General features: G+C 35.9%; 1 long non-coding RNA gene across 1 annotated transcript in view; it reads left to right on the forward strand.

Annotated features, from left to right (window-relative positions):
- Nucleotides 1–26,081, forward strand: part of LOC106629306 (uncharacterized) — a 280,698-nt gene extending 254,617 nt beyond the window's left edge. The window contains exons 16-19 of the long non-coding RNA XR_012580525.1: nucleotides 12,590–12,787; nucleotides 16,101–16,209; nucleotides 17,256–17,349; nucleotides 17,744–26,081. This is a non-coding gene — a long non-coding RNA (uncharacterized LOC106629306). The remainder of the gene's footprint in view (nucleotides 1–12,589; nucleotides 12,788–16,100; nucleotides 16,210–17,255; nucleotides 17,350–17,743) is intronic.
- The last annotated feature ends 1,691 nt before the right edge of the window (nucleotides 26,082–27,772 follow it).

Below are 27,772 nucleotides of genomic sequence, written 5' to 3' on the forward strand. Positions count from 1 at the left end.
AACTGTAGATATTGTTTACCTGGACTTCAGTAAAGCATCTGCCATTGTTTCCCACAACCTTCTCCTGGTAAAACGGAGATGAGACTGGATAGGCAATCTGCAAGGTGGATAGGGAATTGACTGTCAGGCTGCACTCAAGGAATGGGTTTTACCCAGGCTGGCAGCCTGGCACCAGGGGGTCCCCAGGGCCCATGCTCTTCAGCATCTTCATAAATAATTTGTATGATGGGATTTGAAGAACCCTTACCAAGTTTGCTGATAACACCACACTGGGTGGTAAGGTGGATGTGGGTGTTGATTTTGCATGGAATGGTTTTCACAGCAGGGAGCTACAGGAGTGGATTCTGTGGGAAGCTGCAGGATACTTCTGCCATGTCTGGCAGAGCCAATCCCTCCAATGGATATGCTGATGGCCAAGTCTGGGCCAATTAGAAATGGTGGTAGTGGCTCTGTGATCACATATTTAAGAAGAAATCAAATAAAAAGTTGTTACACATTTTTAATTTCAACCAGAGAAGACTGGAGTGAGAACACATGAGAGAAACTCTGCAGACTCCAAGGTCAATGGGGAGGAGGGGGAGGAGGTGCTCCAGGCACCAGAGCCAAGATTCCTCTGCAGCCCATGGTGAGGCAGCTGTGCTCCTGCAACCCATGGATCCACAGGGGATGCAGGATCCACTGCAGCCCATGGATCCACAGGGGATGCAGGATCCACTGCAGCCCATGGAGGAGATGCACAAGCTGGAGCAAATGGATACCTGGAGGAGGCTGTGGTCCTGTGGGAAACCCATGGAGAGGTAAGTGCTGCTTTCAGACTGGAACAGCCTGTCCTGAAGGACTGCACCCTGTGAAAGAATGACCCACGTTGGCAGCAGCTTGAGGGGGACTGTTGCCTATGGGAGGGACTCACACTGCAGCAGTTCACAGGCAGCTGCTGCTCAGGAGAGTGGAGCCGTGCTGGAGAAGCTCACGGAGAGCTGTGTTCCATGGGAGGGACCCCACAGTGCAGCAGGGGAGTGACTCCTCTCCCTGAGCAGTGGGAGAAAGCACAGGTGATGAACTGACCATTACCCCCATCCCCTGCCTCCTTGCACCACTGGGGTAGGAGGCAGAGCTGGAAAGGACAGGGGTGTAAAAAGGTGTTTTGAATCATTATCCTGCTCTGATTTTCTTAGTAATAAATTCACTTCCTATCTCTATGTTTAGCTTGCTTTGCCCTTGATGATATTTGATGAGTGAACTCTCTCTGTCCTTATCTCTACCCATGAACCGTTCACTAAACTTTCTCTCCTCTGGTTGCAGCAGAGAGTGAGTGAGCATCTTCTGTGGGTGCCTGGCATCTGGCCAGCCTCAATCCATGACAATGTGTCTGAAGAGACAGCCCTCTTAGGGACCTGGACAGGCTGGTAGAGTGCGCTAGAAGCAGCAGCATGAAGTTTAGCAAAGACAAGAGCAGGGTGCTGCACCTGTGACAAACAGCCCAGTTCTGGCTCAGCTCTGTGTGGCTGGGGAGCAGCCTTGCTGAAAGGAACCTGGGGGCTCTGGTGGGCAGTCAGCAGAGCACTGCTCCAGTGACAAAGGCAAATCAGACCCTGGAGCACTGCCAGCAGAGGTACTGACATGGTCATTCCACTCAGTGCTGGTGGGGCTACATCTGGAGTTATGTGTGCAGAGCTGGTCCCTACAATCCAAGAAAGACAGGGAGCAAACAAGAGAATCCAAAGAAGGGCCATGAAGATGATCAAAGACTTGAAAATCTGCCCTGTGAGGAAAGGCTGAAAGAGTTAGACCTTTTCTGACTGGAGAAGAAAAGGCTCAATGGGGATTCTTTTCGCAGTATTCCAGTACCTAAATGGTGGCTACAAAGAGGATGGAGGCTCTTTGGAAGAGCCACATGGGGATGACAAGGGGCAGCAGATATAATTTGCTCTGGAGAGGTTTCATCTTGACATAAGAAATAATTTTTTTTTGTAGTGAGAGCAGCCATTCACAGGAACAACCTTCCCAGGGACATGGCAGAAAAATTGTTAGGCTTGTTGTTCACTTTGCGTTCTGGAGTGAGCGCCTGTGGTACAGCTAGAAAGATCTTGGGATATGCCTTTACTTTCACTTATGGACATCTCTGCAAGCTCATAGTCACAAACCCAGCATAGTGAATCTGGGAAAAGCAAAGCATATTTCAATGCAATTTACTTTAACTATTTGCAGGAACATCAAGACAAGCTTACATGTATATATAAAGTATTACCTTACGAGAAGACATTCTTTTTTACTAGATAAAAAAAAAATACACCAGAAATCTTTGCTAATCTGAAAGTAGTCTCATTTAATTGTAACTGGCCCCATTTCCAAACATGAAGTTCAGCAATACTGACTTATGAAAACCAGTAATAAGGTATTAATGACCCAAGGTTGTATGTTCATGATCAATTACTCAAAATTTATCACTTTTCATTAATACTAAGTCAGTTTAATACTTTAAACCAAAGCATGTATTACAAGATAGGTAATCATTCACGTAGAATCTGATTGGGGCACAAGGCTATGTGTTTGGCTTTCAGGAATTCATGTGGGTCAATTCTATCTGCAGTGAAAGCTTAAATGAACTTGGCTGCACCTAACAGATCTCTTGACAGCAGATAAAAGCTGGTGGTAAAAGAGAGAAAACAATCCCCAAAACATCAGGGAGAAATAAAGGAAGGAGTCAGACTTTGAACAAATGCATCACATCCAAGATAATGCAAGACCTTGTGTTATTATATTGAGTTTTGTGAACATTCAAATTTTCAGCACAATTTCAAGTCTCTCATTTCTCACAGTTATCTTTAATCCTTACCCTTTCCAAGAATGTCTGTAAGAGAATTCCTGGAAAAGAGTATCTTCCTTCCATTTTTCAGTTTCCTCTTTGCAACACAGGGGACTTTGAAATATTTATTATTTCCCAGTGGATTTTTTTCTTTGATTTTTTCCCCCTGGATCTCATTTAGATTTCTAGTACAAATAAGAACCTTTGACAAAAATCTCCTAGGCTACCTGCTGTATGAATTATTAGCTTTAGTTTTAATTGTTATTTTTGTTATTATTGTTGAATCTGCTACCTTTCTTTGATTCTCCATAGTACTTTTCTTGTACAAACTGAGGAACAACCTATCCGGTCAGCTCATGAAAGTCAGCTGTCAGCATATACCATCCTCCATATTCTCTTCAATCCATATCGTAATTAATATCTTTTTTCAGATTGAAGTCCTTAGTCTGCTTAGTAATTTCTTGCGCAGAAGCTGAATGATATCTTTCAGCATTCTTGTCTGAAGCTTTTACATATCAGCTGTCACTTCAAATGCCTTTGTCAATTATATCTGAGGTATTTTAATCCATGAACTAATGCTGACAAATCTTTTTATTTTATTGCTCAACCAGTGCTGACTGAGTGATTCTTTCAAATATTGAAGGACTCTTCCTTCATGACATCACATGATAACATTTTTAGAATTTATTATTTAAACCCATCAGAGACTACCTGAATAAAAATCCAACCCTCTGTCAGTTTTTAAAAGGCCAATGCTTTTTAAAGCATTACCTGCTCCAGATCCTGCCCACCTCACCAGCTGTAGACTTGCTTAAAATATTATCCCATAGTGATTTAAATTAGACATAATCCATTGAATTAAATGTATTGTAATAAGTCCACTGATTTCAAAATAGACAATGATCTGAGCTTTTGTTCATAATATATACCACAAATTCAGTATTATAAAAGATTCAGTATAAATGTAATATGAATACATTTATGCTTGCCATTTTTAGCTATGTAAAACAGTCAGTGCTTGAGTAAGTGTTGCACTATTGTGTTCTGAGTTTTTATTGTGTGAATGTCCTTAATCTCAAGATTATGACTAGCTCATTTAAAGTCCTGACTCATAATGGTAATTTAATGTCTGTGCTACACTGAAAATATCCAATATGAACGAACTAGTGAATATTAAAAATGTAGTCAATTACTGAAGTACGAAAACTTTACCTTTAGTAGAGAATAATTTTTACAGAACAAAATACAGTATGTGGAAAGGGTAACTTAACATTGGAGTACAGAAGAGAAGTTTTATTAAAGCCATTAAAGTTCCATCTCCTCTTACTGCAGTGAAAAGAATCAAAAACACAACCTCCTTTTGTCTAGGAAAAAAAAAAAGCAAAAAAGACTGAAAAGCATGCTTGGATCTATGGAATGGAGAGTTGATGGACAGGTAAAAGAGGAGTTGGAAGCTAAAAGAAAAGAATATATTAAGTATCAAGAGACTGCAGGGGAGAATGTGAAGGACATACTGAAAAGAAAATGTTCCTGCACCAATACTTTGTGGTTGTAACAAAAATAAATATATGGCTTTTAAGAATGAAGAGGTCATATAAAATATTATTTTGTTTTGCTTATATATTTGAAGGATGCAATTATGTATTTCTGTTTCCTGAGTTCTCCTGGATTTGCCTGCCTGTCTGAGAAAGAAGTAGTCATTCTATAACCCAGAATGGCACATAGCAAGTCACAAAATGTTAGAAATTTGTCATTTCAAATCACTAAAAGAAAGTAAGGAAAGAATTTTAGAAATCACCTTATCTCTGAATGAGAGGGAAAAGGAAGGAACATGGCCAATTTACAGTTGAGGGGTTTTTCACTCCCTTCTCTCTGGAAGGTTGCTGTTCTGTTACATGCAGCATGCTGTGGACCCAATTTCTTTCTATACTTCATTACTTAACATCTTTTTTTTTTTTTTAAATCTATATCTTATGTACCAGGTATGGCAAATCAGTTTTAAATGATTTAATATCTGAAAAATAAAGCATATAAAATTTATTACACCCATGAAGGCAAGCATGTGTAAGCATGTCTTTTGTAAATGGCACAAATGAGCTGATTGACAAGGTTGTCTGAGGGACCAATGTCACTTGTGCTGGAGTATTCATTTAGGAGAGAATTAAAGAGGGGAAATTTAGGATTTGCACCAGTTTCTATGAGAAAGAGTAAGATCCTTTTTTTCCTCATAACTAATTTTTGTTTAGTTTCATCACAGTGTCTCTTTTTCTTATCATGAGTTTATAAATGTTATGCACTATGTAACCAAGAGTGGGACAGGCCCTGTTGAAACCCGTCAGAGAGTTTGCTCCTTTTCATTTGCCCAAGCACTATTCTGGAGTCAGAACAGTCACTGCAGCCATTGGTATTGTGCCAGAATGAATCTGAATAAAATGATGAGATTTAACTGAAGGTTTTTTAAGGCAGTGAGTCTATTAGTCTAACACAAATCTGCAGAGAGATTTGCAGATTCATCTGTCTTTGAGTTAAAGGAAGAAAGGAAGCAGACAAAAGAGAAAGTTATATAGCTAAAATTAGATATGATGACAGATAGCAAATCTCTAGCCTTTATCAAATAGTTTAAACTTCTTTCCTGATGGTATTTCGGCTATAAAGAAAACTCTCTGCATTAGGAGCGAAATTATAAATGCATTGTGTGGGAGGATTATGTTGAAAGTCTGGCATCTACTTGATAACCTCATGAAATTCTGCCAGATCTGTCCCATTGAATACTGACAAGGCTTGAGAGGACTATAATTTCATTTTCAGGAATGGATTCTAGGGACTTAGTTTATGCTGAATTCAATTTTTAAATTTTATTCTTTCCATTATTTCCCTCCACTTCCTTAAAAGCAAGGAAGACTAAACATGTGTTTTCACCTTACACATTTTCAAAACTCTACAATTATTCAACCAGTTGAAGTCTGCAGGTTGATTTCTTCTGAAGAAGAAAGAGTCACATTTTCAGAAAAATTTCCAGAAATGTCAAATTTCTGGAAAACCTTTTTTTGATAGGCTGTTCTGGAGAAATAAGTAGGAAAAAAAGGAAATCCCAAGAAAGACAAATATAAAGAAAAAAAACCAACTGAAACTTGTGCTTATTTTGGCAAAGACTGTTGTTATGTCGAGTCGCAGTAGATGGTGCTGATGGGCTGGAAGGCATAAATTCATTCATTTGGGTCATACTCTGATGAGGCTGTTTTATAGTAGCATATATAAATAAGCACTATTTGGTGTAAGAAACAATCAACTCTATTTGCTATTCACACATTGTCACTACTACATCTGATATTCACTGGATTTTAATTGATTCAGCTGGTATTAATGACGATGTCCTACTACTCATCCTTCCCTAAGAGATATTTTTTTTTTTTTTACTAGAGGAAGGCATCAGTGGGAAAATGATTTTTTATTTCCTACAATAATAAATGAAAACGGGGGAAGATATTTTTGTATATGGAGGGAACTGTGTGCAGTTTGATGGGGAAACTGAAAAGCATATTGATAGCAGCATTAACTCTGCTGGTGCTTTGTGTGTTCTTACTGCTGTTCTTTGCATTATGCCGCTGATTTGGTCTGACAGAAGGGGATCTCTCCCATGTTTGCTGTGCCATAAAAATGCTGAAAACATCCTGCTGACCTAGCCAGTTGGTAACAGCATTACTGGATATCTGCTATGGTCCCATTGTATTAATGGCATCTTCTATCCTGAGATGATGACGAGGGAAAAACCTCCTCAAAATCAAGTTAGTTTAGCTGCAGACTCATATATACAGTTCAATGAAATTGAGTGAAACATTTAATTTAAGGCAAAACCTACCTTCTGGAACACACAACAGAAGTAAAAAAAATAGTACCATATGCAGGAGAAACCATGAATATCTAGATAATATTTATGCTGGCAGATACTAGATAGTTCACTTTCTAAGTAAAATGCATTAATATAAGAAGCTACTGCAAAAGTGTTTCAAAAAACATTAATGATCATCATAGCTGTTATTGTTTTATCTCATGGGGTTACTCCAAAAAAGAAATTTAAAAAGCAAAAATTTATTAGCTGAGTGAAATTACTCTGCTAGACTTTATTTCTTTGTTAGATCAAAAATTAAATACCTTTTCTGACTGAGACCCTTTATAAGTAACAGATAGCAGCTAGATTTTATGAGTAACTTTTCCTTATCTTCTTTCTAGAGCTGACCAAAGCCAAATTCCTGCATTTGATGCATCAGAGGGATTTAAAGTCCTCTTAACTCGCAGAAAAGAGTGCTCTAATTATGGAGATAAACTGTTCTCTAGCATGGGTCTTTCGCCTGGGCAACTTCTTGCACTGTTCATGAACTCTGACAAGTAATTGCCCAGTATTCCCTTGATAGGAATTGAAATGTAAAAAAAAAAACCCTCTTTTTTGTGTTATCAGTCAGGTTGTGATAGAAATGTGAAGATTTTGTTTTATTTCATATCTGTCTGCTACTTCAGCTTGGTGTTTTTTTTTTGGTTTTCTTTTCCTTTTTCCCTTGAAGGAAGTAATGTATAAGTGGGTACACTAGACTAGGACTCTGGATATCAGTCCCCTACCTTTTGTGAGACTTTCAATGTCTAAGATTCCTAACTCCCAGCCTCACTCCCAACCTTTCTGCACTTTTCCCTTGTTGGATGTTATGTTGGTAAGTGATTCAGTTTAGGAATTTGAAAGCCATGAATGCAAAGTACTAAGTAACTCCGTGATAATTGTAAAATCCAGTATACTGTATATATATATATATATATATATATATATATATATATATATATATATATATATATATAAAGATGCACTGTATATATATATATATATATATATATATTTATATATATATCTATTTACTGTAATAGTAAAATCCACTCAGTGCTATTGCTTTGGTAAGACAACTCTATGCCTTAAGTCCATGCACATTTGCAGCAGTGCTTTAAAGACAATAAAGCTGAAACCAGGTCGTATATTATATGAAGTAATTCTTCCTCTACACTTGCCTTCTGAGAGTGATAAAAGCTATTAACTTTGTGTGTGAATGTCATTTAAATTTTGCATTCCTTTTTTTTTCTCCCCAGTGATCAACAGTAAATTAAACCACTACGTGGCTTGTTTTTACAGATGAAGAGAGAATTGAAAGCAGTGCATGAGGGAGCTTTTTATTCCTTAAGACCTCACAGAAACCAATTTCAGTGAATGCACCTTCTAAAAGAATAGTAACAGAACATTTAAAATGTATTCCTCTACAACTCTATCTATATTTTCTTTATCTGATTTTATGAGGATCCTATTATGTTTGTACATATATGAGAATAAATGGGTTCAAAATTACACAGATTTTACTCTCTCTTCTCAGCCAGTTGGATTATTTTTAAATCAATTAAATACAGTGGCAGGCCACTAAGCCTGTCTGTGATATTGTGTCTTTGTCAGCAGTTTACTTATGTCTTTCCCAATTAATTAAATGGGAAACAGTGAGTGGCTGATGCATTGCTATGCATGGTATGTAGGACAAACCACACCTGCCACTGTGCATAAAATCTGCTTAATGCACATGGCGGAAGCACACATGCACACAGCATATTGTGCATGTGTGTAGATATTGTGAAGAGTTAATTCCTTGCCAAGATATTTGCAGCTTGTCTTTCTTTTTGAACACACTAGCCCTTATCTTGCATTTTCTTCAGTTTATTTACAGAATTTTTAGTCTGCTTGCTCTGGCTTAAGAATCTCCTGAGCAAGCAGACTGAAAATTCAGTAAACAAGCTGAAGAAAACTCGAGATAAGGTGCAAAATATCTAGAAGAAACAAGAGTTGTACAGATCAGAAGACCGAACTAAACTTTCAGCATCGTGGATTTTACACAGTGTGCAAAATATTTTTCCTTATAATGTATATAAGCTCCACCACTCAGCTGTTTTCTTAACATGTATATTAAATACTAACAAACCCTAAAATGTTAGTATCTGCAAAAATTTGACCTCCCCACTGAACATTGCTCACCATCTGCTTTACATCTTCACTTTATTGTCCACAATTAAGCTTACCATTGTAAGCCACAATGCTTTTCTATTTTTCAATTGCATCTCAGGATCTGTATCTCAGTTTATTTTTGGCCTGAAAACCAAATGAAGAGGTAGCACAGTGCATTGGTATTTTCTGATTCAGTCTCCAATTTCAGTTTTCTTTTGCCTTCTCTACATGCGGGAATGAAAAAGGTTTTTTTCTCCCTTTTGCTTTAACATCTTCCCATACCCTCACTAAAATGGCTCAAGTACATGATAGCTCCCACATCTCCTTTTCAAAAAGTGCCACTGAAATGAACAATGCTGGAAAACCTCCCTAACTGCCATTAATGCCTTCTGCAAATGCTAGCAACTAACAATGAAATGGTTACTGCTGTGTGCAGACTTCTGTAAGCATCCTCAAGTCCAGCCTTGGCCAAGACCTGAAATGGCTTCTGAATTATGCATTTATCTCTCAGGGAACACCATTCTATTTTAGAACAGAAGAAGCCACGTGAACTTATCACACTGCCCCTTCCTTCACAATTTTTTTGCTGCTTGACATGTCCCCTAGGCAGATTGTGTGAGACAGACCTTTCCTCTCTAAAATTCTGCCATTTTTGGCAGCCTTCTGACATGTACTCTATTCATTGCCTGCATTTATTGGATCTCAGCTGAACCATTCTCAACAGCCCATATTTTGCTGTTACATTCCTCATCCTGCTATCACCCAGCTCTGTAACTCTATCTTGTGTAACAAAATATTCTCACTTGTGAAAAAGAATGGTATGAAAAAGAGCATAAACAGACTTTCCCTTAAGTCTTTACATAAGTCTCTTGTGTAAGAGCCTGGGGGGAGGTAAGAGGGGCAAACACATGCCCTGTGGGCGATATTCCAGCCTCCAGGCTGGAATTATGACAAGGACATTTAGACAGCCTGCTTGACAGACTGGTTCAACAAGTCTCTCTAAATGCAAGTAAAGCTTTTGAATCATCCTACAAGATTTTATCTTTTTCCAGATCACCCTCTATATCCAAATATTTATTGCTGGTCTCTCTGTTCTGCTTTCCTTTCCCAGGTCTTGTCTGGGCATACTGTCCTTTATCACAGAAAGTGCACTAAGCCTTGTGTAGACCTTCTGGACTGCTCTTGTACTTCTAAATGAAATAAAAAAGTTTTCATATTTAACAAGTTGTGCACATTTCTGCACAATTTTTATCTCTAGTGTTGAAATTGTAGAACTCATTATGCTGGAATATTTTGAATGTCAAAAGGAAATTATATTAGGAAAAAGATTAGACAGATTTAGGGAGGATAATACACATGTAGCTGGTAAACAAGGCAGAGGCACAGTTTCTAGTTTAGAAAGTCCTCAAACTTTTGAACAATTGCAAAAGCCAGGTTGCTCCAAGGGACAGTTCATTCTGAGCTTTCTGCTGTTCCTTTCTTCACTGGATAGCTTAATAGAAAATTTTGCAATATTTTGCATGATGAGGTGTTTACTAAAGACTTGTCCAACATAGAAAACATGAAATTTAATTTTTAAAGAGGGTATTTTAATGCGAGGTTTAGTAAATTTAGGCCATATTTCAAGGATTTACTATAAAAACTATCAGTAACACTTATTTTAAACATAGAAGCTTTAAAAAAATTGAAACAGAACTGGCTGTAGAGTATTATAGATGAAAATATAAATTTTTGGGTTTGTATAGGCTACATAAATGGATACATCATGCATAAAAAATGATACTTGTTTTCCCATTACTCATTATAAGGCAGTGGTGTCTAATGGGAGTAAACTAGGTTAGTAAACTGCTTCTTCAGCAATTTACCTTCACAGTTGATTCCAGCTGCAACAAAAAGATAAATCATACGCAAACATTTCCAGATAGCCAAATTACAAGCAATTTAGATTTTACTCTTTAAAATTGCTCATCACATTTGTAAGATCTCTTGTTCCCATATCATAGTCTTCTGTTGTAACTCCTTTTGGTAAAAGTTGTTGTAACCTTAGTGCCTTGCTAGCAAAAATTACACAGAGGGCATTTCTCCTCTGGAAAATGAGTTCATGTTTTGACCTTGTTTTATTTATCTACATATTTTTATAAAATGTTTTCAGTATGGTCACCTAATTAAACCCAGAGATCATGACCTGCGTGACTACTTGTATTTTCAAAACAGTAGCAGAAAAATTCAAGCTGAACTTATTATCTGTAAAATATGTATAAAAATGTGCTTACTAGGAAAACTTATTGGATGGGCATACTGTTTTAAAATATTTTGAGAATAAGGCCATTATTCATAAAAACTTTCAAACCACAGACACTTTATAGCAGGGTGTATAAAAGTCTTCTCTTTTCTACTGAAGAAGTTTTATTAATTGTCGGCTCATAAATGTGCTTTTGAGACACAATGCTAGGTACTTTTGAGACACTTATGTAGTTGAAGGATAATTTATGTGAAAATTAGATGACTGTGTGCATTACCACTACCTCCACAACCTTGCTTTATGCACTTTGACATAGAAAGTGATGACACAGAACACCTTTTCCTCTTTAAAACTTAGATGACTCAGGTTATAAGGTCAATAAATGCTGTCCAAATCACTCTCCAACACACGGTTGCCATTATTCATACTGGAAAAATTCCCTCTGCTAGGAGCAGTCCTCAGTCCATGATGTTTCCTGAGCATTTCACTGGCATTTTGGGGAAGATTGCTATTTGTCCATACATACATTTGTCCATACAGTAAATAAAGCCAGCCCTACAGCTCGTCTCCAAGACCTGATCAGTTTGCTAATGAAGCTCCAGAGACCTATCTTTTGGACATAAAATGGAGTTTTAAGATTAGAAACCTCCTACTCTGAATGTTTGATATACCCGGGGGACAAGGAATCCCAAGTTCTGGACCACTTGTGATTTTATTTATTGATTCTTATTCCAGAAGGATAAATAAGCCATCCCCAAAAGAACAATAGAACCTTGTTCCCCCTTGCTGTCTGAGAACAGCTTAATGTCTGGCAATATTCAATTTTTTCTTGCACATCTGTTGACTGTTTGCTTATATATCCTTATGTAGCCTTTCTGCTTTAGATATCCTTATAAATCCTTTCTAACTGGTGGTGCAGCTGCACAGGTTCAGAAAAATCTCCCTGTCGTGTGAGATACTGCTTTTCAAGTAGGCCATGATTTTGTGGACAGAACATCTTTCCTGGGGTGTTTGAGTTGATATTTTGAGATCCCCTCTGAAACTGATGGGGGACTAGAATAGACATTGTTTACATCCTGAAAGAACACCCAAAGGTACAATGAAATAAGTGAAAAAATAAAAATTAATTTAAAAAAAAGGGGTTTGCTACCATCAAGACTGGTTTGTAAATAATGGAGCAATATTGGACTGTGAATCTCAGTCTCGTTAAGTTTTAAGTCCAGACGAGAGCAGGATATCACCCATTCCCTTTTCTTCTGCATAGAGTAAGGTTTGGCTTAGATTGTCTAAATTGTTTAGATTTTCTAAACATGGACATTTCTCCCATTTAAGTGATTTAGGGATCTAGAGGGCAATTTAGACCACCAAAACCTCCTGTAGGGTGTTGTATAACATTAGCCATGGAAATATTTGGAGCCTTTGCTAAATATTAAACCCGTGTTCATATTTAAACAATTCAAGTCTCTTTAAGGCTGTGCACAGCATTATTAAAATCTACTCGTCTGCTTAAATCCCTCAGGCCTGAGTTATTCCTTTATATGGAGCTACTGCACACTGGAAACAGCTGCTGTCAGCAAAAACAGCCTATCTGAAAACCTACAAAGCTTCACAAGTCTTAACAGCTTAACAGACCACTACAGAACAGAGGTGTGAAGTTTACTGAAGTCCAATTGATTAAAGTCACATGCCAGTCTTAGCTGGAAAGCAAAGAAAAGAGGTATTTATAAATATTTGGAAAAGTCTTTCAAACAGAGTTGGCAAGTACAGCTTCCTTGAAGATTTCTCTGTCTTTGTTGTGTTGGGATAGATCTGTAAGTAATTTAAGATAGTACAGATCCATCATTTTCAAAAGTACATCTGGGCTTACAGGAGCTGAGACTCTCACCCTGTGAATTTTAGAGCACAGCAGGGGCTTATTTTGTATCCATAAAACACCCTGCTGTGAAGTAAAAATTATTTCCTGACAATCATATGCATTTTTAAAAAAAGAGTGGTATCAACCTTTTGGCTCATGACCACAAATTTATCAGAAATAAATTTAGCAAAATGTCAGGGAAAAATGTCCAGTTGGGGAAGATATTTTGATTTAAGCAGAGCAATTGTTCTTTCTGGAAGTTTGAAATAGCACAAGTCCAAATTAAATTAGTAGCAACCAGAGACTATGATGCAGCATAGTACAATTTCTCAGAACTCCTAGGTAACTAGAGAAATCCTCTGTTGAAATTCAAGGTTTTATTTAATTTCAATCACTGTTGAATCAGAAGTTGCCCTTATATGTTTGCATTAAGGGCTGCCATGGGTACCATTTTGTTTGTGGATGAGATGGTACAGACCTTCAGAGAAGAACCTTTCACATTCACACCTGGTTCTTACCAAGCTCAAGGTATCTAGCCAGGGGTTGATGTGACAGATGCAGCAGGAAGAAGAACAACCAAATGAGATTTTTATTTTAAAATTATTTGAAAAATATTACTTTGCAGACATGGAGATTTTAGATAAGAGAGTACAGAATGTGCAAACCCTAACAGGTATTCTACAGTAATTGCTGACTGATAAAGTGCCAATGTAAGGAAAAAGCTCTTTTCTTAGAAACATTATAATGTCCTTTCTTTAACAGACAATTTGCTTGAAAACTTCCAAAGATATTGCCTGAGAAAGGCCCAAGATACAATTTTATTCCTCTTTTTAATTTTTTTTTCTTTTAGTGGAGTTGGTTTTTAAAAGAGTTCAAAATATTATCTATGCAATACCAGATATTCAAATGGTGCATTAATAAAGTATTGAATCATCATCTGTAATTAGTTTCATAAGTCTGAAACTGAAGAGCCAACATAGGTGAAGGTTTGTATTTCATACAAATAATTTGTAATAAAGAAATAGGTTAGAATCAGAATGAAATTACTATTCTGATATTCAGGGGTCCTATTGTTTTTGAATTTTAGCTCCTTGCTCTAAAAGGTTGGATAGGAGGCAAAAATTGTGAAATGAAAATAGTTTGTTATAGTGACCTTTCATTATGAAGGTTGAAATAGAAATAAGAATGGTTGCAAACACCACTTAGCTCTTGCACAAAAAGAAAAGGGTGTTGGCTGCTCTGAATTTACAGGCTTTAAGAGACGATCTCAAAGGTTTCTGCAAATGCAAGCATGATTCAGCTGGTTGTATTTCCTTACCAAAAGTTCCTGGGTTTGTGCCTCTTGTAAAAGTTAAATTGTGTCAGAATTACTATTGATTAGTCTTAGATTGATGTGTGATTAATTTTGCTCATGCTAGGAAAATGGTTTTTTACCTGAGAGTGTGTCCTTGGACATTTTTGTCACCGCTCACAGTGCATACTGACACAAACAGTGTAAGTCCTATGAAAAAAAAAAAAAAAAAAAACAAGAGCAGAGATTTGAGTTTATTCTGCAAAAACCTTTATTCTTCTCTCCTTTAGCAGTTTTAAGGACATACATTTAGTTTATTGTTTCATTTTGTTTTTAAAGACGTAGTTGGATGGAGAGCACACATAATTTTGGAAGTACAGGAAATGAGGAAATTATGTTTGGGTGTGTTCAAACATGACAGCTTTTGAAAATGGATGCAAATGTTTTACACAGATTTCAGCTCAGGTTGCAGAGGGAATATGCTGCATTAAGGTATAGCAGTAGAGCTAATCAGCCTGTCAGAATTTAATAGCCAAATGTCTTATATTCTAGATAATGGAGAAAAAACTCTTTTATTTTTGTTTTTAGTACTGTCTCAGGGATTTTTGTGCTCCTGGCTATGCAATAGTAATAATAATAATTTGATGAGGCAGCAAGTGGAAACAGGAGTTATAGTTAAGGTCCTTGAGGCAGAGATAATAGATCTTACAGCTCCTGGCAGCCTGACCTTCCTTTTACTTGTTATTCAAAGGAAAACCACCTTGCTCTTCTTCCATCAGCATGTTGGGGCCTTTAAAAAATAACAGTTATGACTGCTGGGCTTTGCATTGAGCACCACCCTGTCTCCAAGAAGGAGGTGAAGGTATTTAGCATTCATATCATGCTGGACCCTCTGGATAAGGATGGAGGAGCCAGGGGCCTTCCTTTGCTGACAGAGAGGGATTTCAGGCTAAAGCTGATGTTTAGAGATGATGGGAACTCAAGGGCTGCTCAGAGCAGCCCCTAGAGAGGCTTCTGTGTCTCTGAGGGAAACAGCACTGTAGAGCAGGTTTTCCTGATGATATTCCTGGACATCTGCAGTCTGTTATATTCCCACAGAGACAGAATGTGGGTGGTCGGGATCCTGCCATAGTATTGTTATCAAAGAAATTATTCTAAAAGAATGACTTGCATAGAGTGAGAGCTACCTTGTTTGTCTAAAATTTAAAAATCTATGATTTGAACAAATTGTCATTTTATCTTCCAAAGAACACATTACCTCTGCTGTGTGGAATACCCATATGATCTGCACTGTCAGATTCTATTATTATTGTGACAGATACTGTAGCATATAAATTTTAAACTAATGAAAAAAATGTCATCTATCTTTTGGAGCTAAATGTTCAAAGTGCATCAGCTATTCAATTTCATAGATCATTCTTCAGACAGTTTGAGAAGAATTGCATATTAAAAATACAGTGAATGGGAGAAACCCTCACTTTTATCCAGCTTCCAATTTCTTAAACTAATTCTGGGGAACTCATGAGAGGTCTAGTTCAAAAATTTTTTATTCACTCAATCTATCTGGGAAAAAAAAGATAAATAAAATATTTCTATATTAAGATAAATTTGATTTGAATAAAAAAATAAAGCAGGGTATTAGAACTTACTAATGCTGTTTTTCTGTTTATTATGGTCTCCTGGAAACAGCTGAAAGGGGAAAGAATAACTGCGGTTTATTGCTTTCATATTATTCTGTAGATGAATGGTATCAACATTTATGATTCTCTAATAAAAGAACACACACTTGGGTTTTATAGGCTAGAGCAGTTGATAAATTCCATTAAATGTTTTAATACAGAAAACTTTTCTTATGTGAAAAAAAATAAATAAAAACCTTTGCAGGTTCCAGATGCAACAAAATTTTGGATGCTTCTAAAGCTGGACAGAAAATGAAGAGCTTGAAAGCTGAAACCCTTGGAAAATTTCAGATTGAAGACACTTGAACACAAGGGCAAATATGAATCTAACCATGAAATTTCCTAGACTGTTTTGTTTGCATGTTCATTAGCATCTTCATGTTAGCACATTTCATTAGAATTAACATTTTCTTATGTTTCAAATGCTTCATTTCGCCAATTAAATCATTGCTTAAAATATCATCAGGGGCTCATTTTTCATGAGGGCAAAAACATTACACTTCTTTTCATGTATGACTTGTTACTCTCATCTTCCCTCTTTCTGTTACATACTTTTGGAAACCGTAAAGTTTGTTATGTAAGCATAGAGGATGAAAACCAGCACATAAATAGTTAATTCTTAAAGCCACTAATGGTCAGGTTGAAATTACTTAGAGTATAACTTAAACAAAGGTTATATGATTTTATTGTAATTAATTTATAGGGACTCAGGAATGTAATAGCTATTTACCCCCTTCCTCACTTTCTGAAAGTCAACATTTGAGAAATTCACCATTACAGTTGGCTTCCAGACATTTTCCATTAACTCATTGGAAAAATTTCCTTTCCTTATTTGAAAAAGAGGGAAAGAGAAACACTTCCTTAGAAATTAAACAATTCCCACTTAGAATAACCTGTAAGGCTCATGCTGTCAGTGGAAGTTTGATTGCTTTTTCAAATGTGTTTCATTTCTATGTTCTCAGTAGATACAAGGGCTTTTCTTCCTGTCCACGTGTGCCTCAAGAGCCAATGCACAGAGAAGAAATTGGAACTTTTCAGGACTTCTTCAGGCATAACAAGGGGAACAGGAAACTTGTCATGTCCATACTCAGCTCCCTTCCAAATAAAGCCCTTGTACTGCTTTGGCAGCTAATGCTGAATAATAAATCAAGTAATAGGAGATAAGCTGAGGAATAGAAAACAACAGATTTTTCACTCTAAAAGGGAAGACATTCTAATGTGAAGAAACTTTTCAGTCTAAAAAATCCATGACATTTTAAAAATAATCCCTGTAGTCTGATTAAATATGGAAATGATCTTTAGACAAAGTGAACACTTCACAGTTCTGAGCTTGATATTTTATTTTATTTATCTCCTACAGATTCAAACAATTTCAGAGGATGTAACTAAACCACATGTGGTTTACCATTGATCTTTACCATAAATCAGAAGAATGATGAAAATTGTGGAAAAAGGTCAGTGAACTTTATTCCACTTCTCCTTCACTTATATCTTCTGTTATTTAAAATAAATTGTATTATTTTGTGCTACAATAACTTCTTGTTTTGGGGGGACAGCAAGTAATATCTGGGATGTTATTTACTTTGATTCCATAATAGAGTTTTGTTCATTTTCTGCTATGAAAAAGCCTCAGAGAAACACAGCAGGAACTCTAACACCAGATATTAAAACTGTTTTATTTTTTGGGAGAGCAATAACAGGCATTATTTATTTGATTTCATCTTCATTGCATGAATAAGTAGTAGTTATCCCTTGCATTTTAGTGGAAGGAAAAAGATCTAGTTTTGCTAGGATTACATTATTAATGCAATATAGTAAGTGAAGTATTTTTCTTTGTTTTTTCCAAAGGAATATTTTAGAACAGGCTGAAGTACAGACACTGGGAAATGAGAAAAAGGTGGAGCCTTCTCCCTTAATCAAAGCTGCATCCGGATTTTGTCCAGGACTTTATCCACCATTCATCAATTTTTAAAAAATTTTTGTCCGTCAAAGACTAATCTCAACATATTTTTTCTTTTTTGAAACTTAAGAAGTGTCCAATTCTTCGGAATATGCTGCATAAAAAACCTTCAGTACAATATGTTTGACTTCTCCATAAATAATTTTACTGTATGAAATCAGAGCTTCTTATTATATTTGGTCTTATTCGTTTTGATGTGCTGTGATTTTCCTGCCTCATGCTGTAGGTCATGCTGTGGGATTAGTTATACAGCCATTCTGCTACTGACTAGTAACTGACAGAAGCTGTTTTCATAACCTTTTTTGAAGATTGCAACATCTATATATGTATTTCTGTTTTCCAGCTTATCTTGACTTTTCAAAATACTTGCAAGCTCCTTATCAGCAGAGTTTTAAAACTTGTAGTAAGGAATAAGTTCTTTTTTTCTAGCTAGCATGCTATCAGTTTGGGAAAAGTCACTTAAAAACATGAGCAAAAGAGTCTCAATATATTTAAATTGTAACCTTGAAAGAAAAAGGAATGTTATCTCAAATGATCAAGACTAATGATTCAGGATTTTAGAGATCATTATCAAAACTTCAGAGTCAAGTCAGATGTACTGGATAAGCCTGACTGCTGGATGGATTCAGAAGATCCTTGAGAGCAAGGTGCTTTGGCAGGCTGACCTTCATCTGAAACACACATGTACATGTGCCCTCACCCAGCTGTGTGCTTGTGAAAGGTTTTGTACGGCAATAACATCCCAGTCTATTTTTTTTCTTAAATCAGAGCACTGGAATTCACAGAGGAAAGTTTTCTTTATGCTTTAACAATCCAAATATATAAAAAAAAAAGTAGATAATTTTATCTTGATCTGCATGAACAGCCTAGAGTAAGTATTATTATACATGTGCCTAAAGATGAACCATCCTATTCACTTTGCAGGATGGAGAGAGCAGCATTGTGCCTGAGTTTAATGTTGCTGCCAAAAAGCCAGTTAAACAGATTATTAAGAGCTGTACAAGCAGCTTAAATTCTCAATCTAGATAAAAAACTCACAGTAGCAGTGGCCTTAGAAGTGATGAATCAGTGTAGTAAGGAAAAAAGCTCTTTCGGTACTTTCTCCGTTTGTAGGGTGAAGATGTGCTCTGAAGTGTGAGTTTGAAGGTTTTTCCTGGATTTTAAAACATATTTTATTTTCGGTTGCGTTACAATCCAATTAGTGAGAGATGCCTCTGCCCAAATAAGTGCAGACCATATGCCACAGTCAATAATATGGATTTTATTTAACAATGACTGTGAGGTAGATAGGAAAGTGGGCTAGAGGAGAGGAGACCAAGCAGAAGAACATCTGTGGGTCCAGCAGTGTCCCTTGGTCCTTTCTTCGCCCTGGATTTCTCAGTGGTGGGAGATCCAAAGCCATTCTTCTGTGGGTACCACCTTTATACAGCCCAGGTTTTGGTATCCATGGGGTGGTCACAGATTCCCATAACTTGGGATGATATATGTCTGGACAATTGCTTTCTTTCCCACAGTTTGTCACAGCAGGATTTTTTGTTGGGATGCTTTAAGCAGGATATGCTAAGCAAATTTCCTCTGCCAGGCCAGGAATTAGTGCCTTTTTGTTGCAAATGCCTCCCTTCTGTGCTTATCTCAAATACCTGCTGTGGAGCCTTATCTTGTGACAAGATCCTTCTGTGGCCTTGACAACGTTTGAGACAGGCAGCTGGGCTCTTTAAGTCGTGAGAAGTATATTTGATGGTGTTTTAGTATTTAGAATTAAGTTTTAAATATTTAGTGTTTTAGTAGATGGTTTGGTAATTTTATAATTCAAGACTGACTTTAAATTAAATGGTTTGTTTTTTCCTACCCTTGAACATTGTTATTTTAATTCAAAATTTGCTACAATTTGACATGAATACGATATATTAACTATACTGGTAGTATAAAGGCTTATGGAAATTAATTTTTTACACTGACAACGTATAGTGCTGTATTCTACTGTATTCTAACAAATAAACAATATGTTCTCAATATACACCATGATAAGCCCTACAGCTACCTTGAAAGAAAAGCAAAGCACAACATAAGAATTTCAAAGGATATCTAGTCAGACAAGTGCATGGTACTACCCATGAAATAGATTTTAACTGGACTTACACATAAAATGAAAGTTAAATTTCTGAAGGTTCATTTCCACTCTCTTTTAAGATAGTAAGTAAATCAGAAAGGACATGGAACTCCTCATTCAGTAAGGGAAATTCAAATTGGAAGGGGCAATTTTCATGTTAGCAGGTCTTGCATCACTATTTCTCTGACTTGAACAACCTCATTTAAATACTCAGTGAAGGCATGATGGGCTTTGATGAAAATCTTGATAGAGAGTGAATGTTTTCTAATAATTTTCTTTTCCAGCCTCAGTTGAAATACTTTACAACTAATTTATTTTTTGTTCTCCATCATTTTCTTGTTTGAAATATTTTGTCACAAATTTTCAGATTAAATGATCCCTTATCAGTCATAAACCAAGTCAATATTAGTGATTTTTACTCCATGTGAAATACATTACAAACAAAGAAAAAAACCCCAAACTATAAACATATATTAAGCAAATGGATTGTGTAGGAAAGAGAAGTAAGAGAAGAAAGGGTGTATGAAGTCCTCAAATCAAATAGTTTCAGGTTACCCCATGAAGATCCATTATCAGCTCTCTGCAGTGTGGGAAGGATGAGTTAGGAAGCTCACAGGCACTGGCTTTTGTGTTTTGTTTGCCTTGAGTATGTCACAGCAGCACGACATTCTGTCATGCAGTGAGGTGGTAAGGGTCATGGCAGGAAAAATTATAACAGATTCATTAAAATCATGTTCATATTAATCTAAAACTCAGATACATTGCAAATAATGAATGAGCTCTGCCAGACACTCCAAATGAATAATGGCAAAATCTATGCAATAAATAATTCACTTACGTGTGTCTTCTATTTTACAGAAACTTCTAAAGTGCTATGAGAAACATTTTTCGTAGAAAAAGAACAAACTTTTGGGAGTGAGGCAAATCTCTTCAGCTGTAATGATGAGATTCTTTTTAAGATCTATGACATGGAATACTGCTTCCACTGTATCTTTCAGAATTGTTTTCTTGATCACAAAATGAGAAGCAAAGCTGAGTGCATAGATGTGTTGCTGGGTCCTTTAACTTCCATTCTGAGTAATAATTCTGCAGACCTACGATTTATGCTTGTCATAGATTACATTATACATGTAATCTAAGGCATATATATTCCAAAATGGAATGCCTCTCGTTATTGTTTACTTTTAAAATGGGAGATATGTCATAGCTGTGAGCTAAATACCTCTTTTGCATTCACATCTCTAAGTTTCCTAGAAAAACAATAATGTTAATGGAAGGTAGAGCATTTAATTTCGAATTTAGAGGCTTTTGTTGATAATGTTATTTAAACCCAGGAAGGTTATACTTAATTATAGATATGGCAGTGTTTTTGACAGTTCAACCTCTTTAATGGATTATCTTTCCTCATTTAAATATAAGAAGTAGGAATAATAAAAAATGAATCTACAAATTTAACAAGCTTCTTTTTATATGCTTAATAACTATCTTTGAAGGAGAATACACAGCACACTGAGCTTTAAAAAACTGACAATATTTATTAAGCCACAAAAGAGCTTATGTAGCTTTGTGATTATGGACAGGAAAGAATTTTAAAAAAGGCAAAGTTAGCAAAAAAAAAGCTTTAAAGTAAGCAGAAATTACATGTCAGTCATAGACATTAAAGCTGGCTGTTTTTAAACTCCAACTGCTAAGCCCTGGGCATGAAACAAGAAAATGATGAGGTAGGCTGAATGAAATGCACACAAATGCTAATGTTTAGAACCTTACCTAAAGTTAAAAATACAAATGCTTGCTTTAAGGAAAAGGTTTCAAATAAAATAAAAGAATCCATCACATGAGTCTGTATGAATACAAATATGCTGAAATCCACACAGAGGGAATATGTTAAAGATAGACTTTCCTTTTCTGTTGAGAAATCTTCCTACTGTGTGCTCTAAAGGATACTGAAGTTTCCTGTTAAAGGAATGCAGAAATAAGGATTTTTACTGAATAAAGCCACATGATTTTATTAGGGGAGGAAGGAATCTGGCAGTCTTCAAGTGGAATAAGACAATTATCATTGCATACAATAAAATTGGCACCAATTAATTCATTTCCTGCTTTTTTTGAATGCTTGCTATGGTAAATCGTAGCATTTGCTGAAGAATTCTTCAGAAGAATATGTACTGAGTATATTTCCTAGAATAATTGTCAGATATTACAAAATTAAGTATTTGATTTAGGAAACCACATCTTAATTTCCTCATCTACGGCATTAGATACATTTATATGTGCCTATTATGTATGCACACTTACATGAGTGTGTGTTTGTGTGTGTATAGTGCTGAGTGTGTTTGCATGTGTATAGTGTTGAAAAAATCACTTTTGTTTTTACTGTGTTCATCTGCAAAATAGAGCAACATCGTAAAAATTAAAAAATAGATGTCTATCATAAAACACTCCAAACCAACAAACTGCAAAACATTTCAAGTTAGAACATTATTACTTCTCTTTCCTGGCCCAGATTCCTATTATAGACTTTCTTAGACTTTAAGAAAGGAGCGCTGAAAAATCAGTGGAAAGGGCAAGGATTCCCAAAACTTAACATGCATTCCTCATTGAAGATGGGAAGAAACCCAGAGGAATCAGCTCACATATTTTCCAGTGCATTTGTATTCCCTTCTTGGACTCTGACCTACAGGATATTTTCCCACCTGGTGTGCAGCTGAACTGCAGCCAATGGACTTGGTCTCACCACTTGAAGCAAACCTTCTACTTTAAAGGGAAGAGCTGATGAAACTGCCAAACTCCACCAGTCTGAACAGAAAAATCTATAGTCTCTCGGGGATCTGTCCCCCTTTTGTCTGCATTCATGTTTTACTCTAAATGATTGTTGATTTATGTATCTAGAGTCAGCAAGAGTAACAGTGACTCATAATGACCCTGCTATGCCATTGCACATGCTATTGCTTGGTTTTGTTACTGCTACCATATTATTTCTATTCACTCATAGTGTTTCTGTTTTATAACAAATTCTTTTTTCCATGGACCTGGCTGTGTGCAGTACAGTCAGGCTGAAGCACTGCATGGGATCTTTGCATCCTTCCATCACAGACAGTGATAAACTCCAGTTTTTGCAACAGCCAGTTCCATTTTCAATTTCCTACTATATGTGTTAAAATGAAACATACTCAAATTAAAAGGCTCTTTTGAGTCACAGCTAGGAGGTCCATCTTTATTGGAACACTTTATTAGTCAACACTGTTTTGAATTTATTTGTCCTGTGTGTGTGCATCTCCAGAAATTACAATAGTGTATGGAAACAATTAATGGTAACATCCCATCCAGAATGTTCTCCCTATGATACTACAAGAAAATTGTTTTAACAATAACAGCTGGCCACATGATGGACCCTTTAGTCCTTTATTTTCACCAGAAAACTTGAATAAAGATAACAGAATTTGACCTAATAATAAGAAAATAAATTATATGACTATTGTAATAAAGCCCTGTGAAATATAAAGCCCTGATGTAATGGCAACTGCTCAACTCATACCTTTGAAGAAAGAGCAGTGCTAGCTGTTTGACTGAACTGTTGCAGGCAAATATATACTGCAAACAGCAGTTCCAAGAAAGTTGGAATACCAGAATAAGCTTTGTTCTTCTATAAGAAATACCAATTTTTCTGAAAAGAAATATCATTATAAGGTAGTCAATATATTTTTTATACGAGACAGATAAAGAACCAATAAAGTTCTTAATGTTGTTTGTCTCAAAAAAGAGTACTTTGTTCTTCATGAAAGAAATGGGAAAACAAAAGTGAGCTTTCAAAATTCCAGCATTTATGTCCTTTCATGATCTTACATGAACAATGTAATTCAAAGGCTATCAGAAACAAAAGGTCTAGCAAACTCCACAGCATTTCTGCATTTGGAATTTCCAAACAAACCTACCAAGGTGAAGTGTCTGTTGTTTTTTACAGTCTGTTCTCCTGCAACACCTCCAATATTTTTGTCATTAATATATGAAACCAAGTGCATCAATTACAGTTGCCATTAGAATAAAAACCTAATCTCAATTTTAAGAGTTGGTGTGCTCTAAAATAAAATAAAAATTATTTCTAGACATTGTCATGAACAGCACATCAGGGATTTCATATTTCTGAGAAGCAGCACTTAAAATCATGAACTCAGATATCATACAGAAGCTACAAATACATATTTTTAAAGTAACAAATACAGTATCCAGGCCCTTCACTGTTTTCTGCGCTCCAAGACCTTATTCCAGCAGCAAAAAAGCCAGTGCAGAGATGCAGCATGTAAAAGATTCAGGAAAGGTACACATATCACTGTACATTCCTTGTCAGTGGAAATGGGCTGGGTACACCAGTGGAACAATGTAAACTCGAATTCTGACAGAAAGATTCACACTGCCGGTCGTTTTTCACAAGCTTTCTGAAGGTGACATTTCATCTCATGAATTTTCATCAGAAAATATGTTTCACTCCATAAAGGTAAAATCTATTGTCTTAAATATGTGCAGTGAATATTCTGATCTGAAATTTGCAAACATTTATCAAGTCAAGAATAAAGGTGTGCACTCTGATGGATCAGTCACAATTAAAGCTGTAACATAGCCATCACATATGCAGCCCTTGTGGAGGCTGCATACTTGTGGAGAAGTCTATGCAAATAAAGCATGAAATGTAAGAAAAAAAATAAGAAAAAAAGCAAAAAAAATTGCACCAAAATGATAATATTTATTAATATGGATGTAAAAGAGATATTAGCTGAACAGAAATCCAAAGGTTACTCCTGCAATAGTGAACAAATTAGTGATAGAATGTATTTTTTGGCCAAAGACCTGTTGCTACATCCTTATCATTAAGTTCTCAGCCACCAAAATCATTGTGCTTATGTATCATACTGGATTTTTCCAGGGGAGTAGTAGGAGGAAAGAACAAAACTCTGCCCCGGAGCTTCTTATCATGAAAGTAGGTGATGGTTTTCCAGTGCTTTTCTTCACTCTCTAGAAATACACTGTTTGTTGTTATGGAAATAGTGAGAAAAGCTAAATATGTAACGATGTTGGATGTTAATTATTGCAAATGCTTCTTAATGACAGTCAGTGGTATACTTTATTGTAATCTTCAATTCAAAACTGTTTTATTTTAAGAAGTGGTTAATTCCTGATTTCAAAAATGACCCTAAGACGCTGGGAAACAGGGTTGACTAGCTGCAGGGTGTGTACATGTATTTTTATTCCAAAATGGGTTTTTCTTGAATTTTTACTTACAGTATTTGGAAACTTACTTAGTTGGTGTCCTGCTGTACTATGTACATGACAAGCTTCATACAGAGATAACAGTACTGGAACCAGTCACTTAAAATCTAAAAATAAATGGTATAACTTAAGGCTTAAACAACCAGAGAGAGAGGAAAATTGGAGAAAAGAAAAAGACAGAAGGAAAAAACTGCTCTGGACATTGCCCAGTGGAAACAAACTATATAAGAACTACATTACTGAATCTGAACACAGCACAGAGCTTAGAGACAAAAACAATGAACCCATGATTTTCAAGAGAAAAAACATTCCATGGGTTCTATAAAAATGCATCTTCCTAACTACTTCATAGACATTTACAATTAGATGCCAGAACACACAGAATATGAACCATGTTTTCTGGAAATGGAGAGGAATTCACTTCTAACAAACTTCCTTGCTTTTGTCTTTTCATCCTTCTACGGGTATGTCCTCTCTGAAAGAATGTTACGTTCTTTCGAAAAACATTCACTTGAGCATCAGCAGCAAGAAATAGTGAAAAAAATTATCTGTTTGTCTGCCTTTTTCTTAATTTATCATGAAAAAGACAAAACCATGTCAAGGAAGCAGGAAAAATGGAGGATATTTTATTACCATAATATACTGTAATGCATCCTTTATGATAGCCACTTATTTATGTAATTTTTAGATTCTCTTACTGTTTAACAGTAAGAGAGTTTATAAATGGAAAAATGACTATTTTGAGATAAATCTATTTAGTCATCATTGTTAATTTATTTTCATTCCCCTTTTATACCAATCTGTGATTCCTCTCTCCATTCCATTCATTTTGGCTGGAAATTTCAAGTGCATAGCCTTTTCCTTTCAGTAATTCTTTCAAAACTTATTTCATATTAGCAGAGCTAGTGATTTTTTCTCCTTTACTGTGAATCAAAATAAATCTTTTTTTTCCAAAGATAAAGAGTTTTCATTGCAAATTTGATGAATGAGAGAATGAGAATACCTTTAAATATTATTATTCTTTCTTTTGCTTTAGGAAATGAGAAATATTCTGCAGTTTAAAACATAAATAACTCATACATACATTAAAAAAAGTCCTTTAGAGATTTGATGTGACCAGTATTGTCACACAAAATTGTGCTATTTCATAGCTGTTATGCAGAGTTGTCTGCAATGTAGGTGAGCAACTTTAACAGCTAATGCAATGGATCAGAATATTCCTCCGGGATGAACAATGATGGAAATTGTTTGGGTCAGGCAGTCCCAAAGAGTAATGTGTATTCTTCCTAAAATCTACAAGGACTGAAGAGAGAGGATACGTTAAACCTGCTTCCCAGTGGTTTCCAGATTCATTTTGAATATATTTCTGCACATAAGTCCATGGGTTTTGGTTAGAAAGATTTCTTTTTCTTGTTTGCTTACAATTTGTGCTTGCAAGATCATCCTAAATTAGAACCCATGCTGACACTATAAATGTGTGTATTTCTTTTTGGAACTAAACAAAACACAAAAAAAAGAAACGAGGAAGTATCTTATTAAAACAGTATGTATATCATAATAATTAGGTGCCTAGCACCATTGTGTTGGACTTTAATAGTATCTCAAGGGTTGTTAGATTAATTTTTCAATTGAACAAAGGTGAATTTTCAAAGATTTAACAAACATAGGACATTCCTTTCAAGGTGAAAATTCCTTCTCCCTCTTCCTCAAATGAACTGCTTTGCTTAAGAAAACAAAAACTTGACAAGTCATAAATGCAATTGTGTTCTCTCAGGTAAGGAAAATGTTCAGATGGAGAATCAGTTCAGACTGTGAGCTAATGCAGCCTCCTCAGTACGTCAGAAGAACTGTAAATCCTATTCAGAAGATTTTCACCCAAATGAAATGGATTTTGGCTATGCTCCTGCCCTGGATGGGTACTCTGAAGGTATCCATGAACTTTCTATTATTAATCAGAAAATACACAGAAAGATGGAGACTCAGCACCCTGCAAATTCCATGGCATTTCACTGCCCCACTTTTACTGGAGAGAAAATTGTTATTTTGTACTGATTTTTGCTGATCACTTTTTAGTGGTAGTAATATAGCAGGAACTCTAGTTCTCACAGTGGAAATACAGACAATCAGAAAACATCCCACCTATCTACATCTTTACTTCTTAAGGGGATAATTTTGTGAGAAAGATTGAGTGAGGATAGTATTAATAAATCCCAATTTTCTATCATAGTACAATAGATAAATGTTAGTGGCTCATATTGGTAAAAATGTTTGGAAAAAACATTTTCACAGCTAAGACCACAAAATTTAAAAAAAAAAAAAAAAAAAAAAGAAACATACAGGAATCTGTTTCTAGGTATTGGGTATCTTTCCCTCATTCTTTATATTTTGAGAAAATCACCACCTTCATTAAATGAGTCTCATTAATATCATACTCCTAGATATAAATGCTCCCATTTAGGCTGGAATTCAGTTAGCAACCCTATTTTGGTCCGTATGGAATTGGCTTAATTAAGACGGACTAATATTTTGGACCAAACTAATTAAT

The sequence above is a fragment of the Zonotrichia albicollis genome, chromosome 5 (genome assembly GCF_047830755.1).
Source record: "Zonotrichia albicollis isolate bZonAlb1 chromosome 5, bZonAlb1.hap1, whole genome shotgun sequence".
Taxonomy (NCBI): Eukaryota; Metazoa; Chordata; class Aves; order Passeriformes; family Passerellidae; genus Zonotrichia; species Zonotrichia albicollis.